We start from the raw sequence: 7,803 nt of genomic DNA on the forward strand, positions 1-7,803 counted from the left end.
GGTGCTAGCATATTGCTTTGGATAAAAGCACCTGTTAATGTAATGTATTTCAATGTAATATAATCAACCGGGGCATATTTATAACCACTCTGTTAGTAGTAGTCATGTAATGGTGAACTTACATTGATGTGCTTTTCACAGTGCATGAAATGCCCTGTATTGTTATTCCTAGGCATTTTCTTCTTCTTCTTCTTCTTCTTCTTCTTACCTTTTTCTGCGATTAATTCAGCTCGAACCGCTTAACTTAGAAACTTCGTTCAAACTTTGTTGCGTAGGTCTTGTAAAGGACACTTATGCTATGTATTTTTCACTTTTCTAAACTTTATACTTTTTAAGATATTAAAGAAAAACGAATATCAATTTTCCCATTGACTTACATTGGGCCATTACGACATCATAATAGGGTCTTTAAACTGGCTTGCACCTGTGCTTCACTGACACCTGCGCCAAATCCAAGGAACCTCTTCTCTCTGTCCCTCTCAATTTAACTGTAACTAGGAACATTAAGACACCTTCCATTCTCTACTTTTTTTTCTCTCCATCTCTTCATCTTTCTCTCTATCCCTCTCAGTCTACTTTCTCTCAGACTCAATCTCTCTTCATCACTCGATTTTTATCTCTTTTTTTCAGTATTTTCACTCTCTCTTTATCTCTTTTTTATTCCACTCTTCTTTCCTTTCTTCTTTCCTTCTTCCATTTTTCTTTCCTTCTTCCACTCTTCTTGCCTTTCTTTTTTCCTTCTTCCACTTTTCTTTCCTTTCTTCACTCTTCTGTCCTTTCTTCTTTCCTTCTTCTTTCCTTTCTTCTTTCCTTTCTTCTTTCCTTCTTTCACTCTTCTTTATTTTCTTCTTTCCTTCTTTCACTCTTCTTTCTTTTCTTCTTTCCTTTCTTCACTCTTCTTTCCTTTCCTCTTTCCTTCTTCCATTCTTCTTTCCTTCTTTCACTCTTCTTTCTTTCCTTCTTCCACTCTTCTTTCCTTCTTCCATTCTTCTTTCCTTCTTGCACTCTTCTTTCTTTTCTTCTTTCCTTCTAACACTCTTCTTTCCTTTCTTCTTTCCTTCTTTCACTTTTCTTTCATTTCGTCTTTCCTTCTTCCACTCTTCTTTCCCTTCTTCACTCTTCTTTCTTTTCTTCTTTCCTTCTTCCACTCTTCTCTCCTTTCTTTTTTCACTCTTTCACTCTTCTTTCTCCATTCTTCTTTCTTTTCTTCACTCATTCTTCCACCCTTCTTTCCTTCTTCCACCCTTCTTTCCTTCTTTCACTTTTCTTCTTCCTTTCTTAACTTTTGCATTTCATGCACTGGTATTTCCTTCAGGAAATGCATTTTCTAGTTTAAATTTGATGGCGAGTTCCAGAATGCCGACAGCGTAGTGTTCTTAATGCAGAGGCGACACTTGAAGTAATAGGACTCTTTTTTATTTTCGATGAATTCAAACAATTCGGCTAAATAAGGCCAGGGGTGATGGGCACCAACTTCTGTTTCATCCGATGATGCTCCAGTCAGCTCCTCAGCCATTTACCTGACAAATAATATTAATAATCTCTAGGAGTAAGAACTCTCAATGACCACAAGCACGTACACCACCTTGTGCTTCCAGCTCCAGCGTGACTTTGCAATTCTTCAATCAGGACGACACCTGTTGTTAACTTCAGCAGATAATCGCGCGCTGGGCGCTGCCACTGATTGGTTATAGTTGCGATACACTTTGACCTTTTGGTATTTTATTAAAAATAAAAAAGGAACGAGTAAGGAACGAGTGTTTCTGTAAATGTAAAGAAGTGAAAAGTAATAATTTTCGCTTTAAATATAGTGAAGTAAAAGTATAAAGTCTTACCAAATAAATGTACTTGAGTAAAGTACAGATACATGGAAATGTTACTTAAGTACAGTAACGAATTACATGTACTTCGTTACTGTCCACCACTGCATAGACATATAGAGCCGCGGAAAAAATTAAGAGACCACTTCAAAATTATCAGTTTCTCTGGTTTTACTATTTATTGGTATGTGTTAAAGTAAAATGTAACTTTTAGTTTTATTCTATAACCTACTGGCAACATTCCTACCAAATTCAAATAAAAATATTGTCATTTACATCATTTATTCGCAGAAAAATGACAATTGGTCAAAATAGCAAAAAAGATGCAGTGTCTTCAGATCTCGAATAATGCAAAGAAAACAAGCTCATATTCATTTTTAAACTACACAATACTAATGCTTTAACTTAGGAAGAGTTCAGAAATCAATATTTGGTGGAATAACCTTGATTTAAAATCACAACTTTCATGTGTCTTGGCATGCTCTCCACCAGTCTTTCACATTGCCGTTGGGTGACTTTATGCTACTCCTGGCGCAAGAATTCAAGCAGCTCGGCTTCTTTTCATGGCTTGTGACCATCCATCTTCCTCTTGATCACATTTCAGAGTTTTTTTTATGGGATTCAGGTCTCGAAATAGGGCCGGCCATGACAGGGTCCTGATCTGGTGATACTCCATCCACACCTTTACTGGCCTGGCTGTGTGGCATGGAGCATTGCCCTGCTGGAAAAAACACTTCTCAGAGTTGGGGAACATTGTCAGAGCAAAAGGAAGCAAGTTTTTCTTCCGGGACAACGTTGTACTTTGCCTGGCTGAGGTTTGTAAAAGACCATAAGGATTGAACCAAAGCCGACTGGAGGGTCTCCTAGTTCGTCTTCTCTGATGAGTCCAATTTCACAGTAGGTGCAAGACTCTATGGCTTGTAGGCCTCTCCAGGTCTCCGTCTAACCATCAGACGACCATGTGTTGGGCAAAGCTGAAAATTGGACTAAAATAAAATATGTAAAAGGGGGCTTCTGGTTTAATCCTATTATCATATGGGGGGTGGGGCAGTGAGATCAAAGAGTAAAGGTGTAGTCACAATGAAATTAAATTCAATTTCATTTATATTACAATACAATTGTCTCAAGGCGCTTTACAGAGCCCAGAGCCTGGACCCCTTTAGTGTAAGCACAATGGCAGCAGGGGCAAGGAAAAACTCCCTGTTAGTCAGGAAGGAACCTTAAGCAAAACCACGGCACATAAGGGTGAAGGTGGAGATAGGAGGGGGGAGGGTTGTGTGGCAGAAGGGGCGAGAAACAACAAGTGTTGTACACAGCATGCATTTGGTAGATGTACATAATATACATAGACATAAGGTGGGATATACATGATACATACAAAACCAGCTTAGTAGGTACACAGAGATCAAAGGAAATAAGGGTACATGAGGGGTTTTGAGCAGTGGTGGCTCGTGAAAAAATTCTCAGGGGGCAATTTTTGGAATAATGACAAAGGCGACCCATTCGGTAGTAGTGATGGGAAGTTCGGATCATTTTACCGACTCGAATCTTTGAATCTCGTTCAGTAAAATGAACAAATCTTTGTGGTTACAAACATGCACGCGCGTGCAGGCACATCAGTGGGCCTCAAATTACTTTCTAGTCAGAATGGTTGTCCCTGGGACAAAACCAGTTGAAAACCCCTGGTCTAAGATATTACTGTATTACTTTGATTTGATCATCACAGAGATCAAAGGAAATAAGGGTACATAAAGGGTTTTGAGCAGTGGTGACTCGTGAAAAAATTCTCAGGGGGCAATTTTTGAGATAATGACAAAGGCAACCCATTCGGTAGGTACATAAAGCAGGACAATTTTATCGTCTTGTTGTGAGCTGATTAACTCATCCAGCAATATCTTTTTGTCCACCAGATGGCAGCACACAACAGAAAGATTATCCCTCGAGCTACATAAGTTACAGGTGGAAAGCTGAGGTGGCTCCGCACTAAATTGTCACACTTCATTATTCACATTACCCAAATGTTGTATGAAGTAAAATAGCTAAACAGGACACATGACATGTCCTGTAACAACATTAAGAAGGGGGCAACATGTAAGTGAAAACCAACAATATTTATTGACTAATCTTTACAAAAGCAAAATAAGTTATGGCATAAAAAAATAACTCTGTGTAAGTGCAAGTAGCATGCATGGAGTGAACAATCTCAAAGACAGCCTGTATCCCTCATCCAATTGAGTGGCAATGTTCACCATCCAAAATTAGAGAATTTCAGACAGTGGTCCTTGTGTAGCTTTGCCTGCTCATGTTTCTTTACCTTTTCGGACAGATGGTGCATGTCCTTAACTCCTGTTAAATGCAGTGATGTCTGTAATGGTGTCTTTCGAGTGGGAAAGTAGGCAGAGATAGCAATAGACTGCATTAGCCACTTTACAGCCTGCTAGCCACGATTTTCTTTGGTACCTATTCTTTGAAAATCCTCGGGTGTAGGATTCCCACTTTTTTGTAACTACCTGTTTAATTGATATATTTTGGTCTAGGAACTAGACTCTAGGAGGTCCTAATAATTTTGTTGCCGACCGAAAGGAGTTTCTTTCACAGAAAGAACTGCGATGTTGTACTGAGCACCAGCCATCTCGACAGAATATGAGATTGATTTGTTCTTCTCACACCGGATCATTTTGCTGTTAAAACATCTGGAGGCAACGCAATGGTGTTACAGAGTTAGTCCCTGTGTTTGAGCATATATAAGTCTACTACAGATAAAATGTGAGTTAACATATTTCTCCTAGATGCATTTATCAGGTTCGTATAACAGCCCAGAACACATTTGAAACTATGTCACTGGTAGTCCCAAACCAGACCTTGGCGCTATTATAAACCACCTTTCAATTCCAGATGAAATTGGGATTTCAATTACAAAGCCTACTTGAAGAATTAAGAAATGGGCTAAGAAGTGAAGTTCTTGAGCCTAGGATTATTGGCAATAGAGATGTTGCTAGTATTTAGCTAGCTTACAAAACATGGCTAATAAAACGAACTGCAATTAGCTCATACAGTATACTAACAATGTTGGTAAAGTGAACACATATTTTATGTAGTATAGTCAACACAAAAAAGAAAACAACTCTAAATAAAGGAACATGTTTTTGATGTAAAATAGCTAGCTCTCCAGATGTTGCGAGTGACAAAGTAGCCTAACTTGCTATTGTAATAAACATAGCCTGCAGATTGTCAAATTTGTCAACCTAGAATAACAATAGCTGTCTTCGAATACAGCAGCTAGCCAACAAAACAATTCGAGAACGGTAACTTGACATTCTATCTTGATTTGGCTTTCATTCTTTGCAGTTTTCAACTCCAGGTCGTAGAAATGGGCGGGTTATCATTGAGTATGATTTTTAATTTTTTAAACTAATGAAAAGGAAAACCTAACTTTGGTGTTCAACAGCAAGTATGCATGATATTTGATGATTAATGAATATGCGAAGCGAATTCATAGCATTGATTCACTGTTGGTTCTGCTTTTTATTACAGTATTTCATAAATTAGTGGAAATCCTTGCAAGACTATGTCAGTATGGTTTTAAATCCCCCATAATATTAAGCACGTAGGCCCGTACGTACGTAAGCACGTTCATTAACCAGTAACCACAAAATGACCATAGATGATGACATCTATTGTTACCTGGCAATGTTGCATTATGTCGTCACTCTAAAATGTCAGTGAGAAAGTTTAGTTCATTCTGGAGCAACCTGCTGTCCAGACAACTTGTTTAACATTCATTAGAAATCACATATTTTAAGATTTAAATATTGATCAGACATACCAACTTTTACACTTAACGTTTCGTTTTAGCACTCCTCCAGAGCGGTTATACTCAGAATGGAGGAATTGGCTGGAAGTAGGTTAAAATACATCTTTATTTTTCAAGCTAGTTTTATTCATCTTATAAAATGAATTGAAACCCTAGGTCTAGAACTAGGTTGACCATTAGCCATTATCTTCTATGTCTACATATGTTATCCTATAATGTATCATATTTTTGCTTTCAGGTGAGCCACATGGCACACTTCCACTAAAGCCGCCCTTATGGGAAAGCCTTGGAGATGCCAATAGCAAGAGCCAGTCTTCAGCACAGAAGGTAAGAATATTCAATAAGTACTAATGAAAGGCCAAAACTTATGAGATATGAGATCAAATATTATGCTTGAATCTACTACCTCTTCCCTAGATTTGCCATGAAATAAGTTGATAATGAGATGCTGAAGGAGTTAAACACATTGTTTTCACAAAACAAGAGCAGAATCTTAAGGCTTTTTTAAAATTATAATCAGTGTCTCACAATCAGTGTCTCAATTTACATAAGGAAGTGTGCAAACTACCTAACCTCCTTACATGGCAGAAACAACACTATGCCAAAACAGAAGAGTGCAAATTATGTTTGTGGAATACAATTTGAGCAGATGACACAAGGACTTTGAGCAGCACTGTCCAGTTAATGAAGTTTCACAGAACACTCCAAAATGCGAGTTCTTGTGTGTTCATGTGGCATTACAGAAAAGCCTGTTGCCTAACTTCCACAACCTTTCTCCTCAGGGAAATGAAGTCGCTATTGGCTCTTATACCAGTTTTGAAGATGACCTATTGCACTTGACCATGCTGCAGAAGATGTTAGCTTTTGATGAGTCGCAAGCCCTCCATTTGAGCACTGTACTCGAGCTGCAAGAAAAAGCTCAGAGGATGAGAACAGAGGCCCAACTCTGTCAGCTCGCCAGGAAGAAAAGGTTGGTGGTGGTGGTTTATTCATCAATAATATGTATGAGCTAATATGTATGTACAGTATTACTGCTGTAGGTAAAAACTAGGATAACAAATGAATTGCCAATTTGTGTGAGGATTCACAATGAATTCCCTTTTTTTCTTCTTCAGACCGAAGCTTGAAATAGTGGATTTTTAAAATCACAGAATTAAGGGTGAACCAGGTTTCTTTTCTCTCTATTTGGGTCCAGATTTTTACTTTTTTGCGGTTGCAGATTATAGCGTTCTAACTCAATGCTGGACCGATTTCAATCGTTATTGGTGTAAGACCCTAACCATCAAGAATGGGTGTCCAGGGAGGTGAGGGGGGTAGAATGCTATGCACCACTGTGCGGTATTTGTAGTTCTACGTGGTCCTGCTGGTAACTGTTCCCCCCTTCACTGGCAGATATCATGAGGAAAGTGGAGCAGATGAAGGAGTCATCCAAATGCAGATAGATCACCTCACACTCGAGTTCAAGAAGAACCAGGTGCACCTTGGATATCTAAACTAAATCATGTTAACTACAATTGTAAAAATTGTCATTGTAAATGACTGATGATGTTTGAAAGATGATATTGTAAAGATCCTTCTGTCTCTATGTGTGAACTACTAGTATGGAGCTGATAGAAATTCTGTCTTTGTCATGGAAATGGTTTTTATTGAGATATTGATTGTGAATCTGTTTTATCTTTAGAATGTATTTCAAAGCTATCAGAAATTCCTCAAGTCAGCCACAAGTACAAGCCAATGGCTCACCCAGATGGTTCAGCGCATAGAGACGACTATGAGCTCTGCATCCCGCCTGCAGGAGGAAATGAAATCTCAGGGAGAGGTGATGTTTTTTTTTCAGAAACCAGCCAGCACTGCTGCTCTAATTACCTGTAAAATCCTCGTAAATGTATGTTCTACCTAAAACTCTCTTTCAGGAAGCAGTTTTGTGTAGCCCTCTTATTCTGGGTTCACATTTGAATGAGACTAAAGATGATACTGAGAGGTACTGTTACTCTTTTTTTTTTACTTTGTAAATCTTGCATAAGCCTGTTACACAAAATACATAGCTCTCTCCTAAGTTATCATATATAAGATTGCCATGATTACGTCCAGGTATGGCCTCAAGGACCTGGTTAAAGACAGTGGGTCTCATTTGGGAAGAGTAGTGGATCAACCTAATCAGAAGGTAGA

The sequence above is a fragment of the Sprattus sprattus genome (assembly GCF_963457725.1).
Source record: "Sprattus sprattus genome assembly, chromosome: 20".
Classification (NCBI taxonomy): domain Eukaryota; kingdom Metazoa; phylum Chordata; class Actinopteri; order Clupeiformes; family Clupeidae; genus Sprattus; species Sprattus sprattus.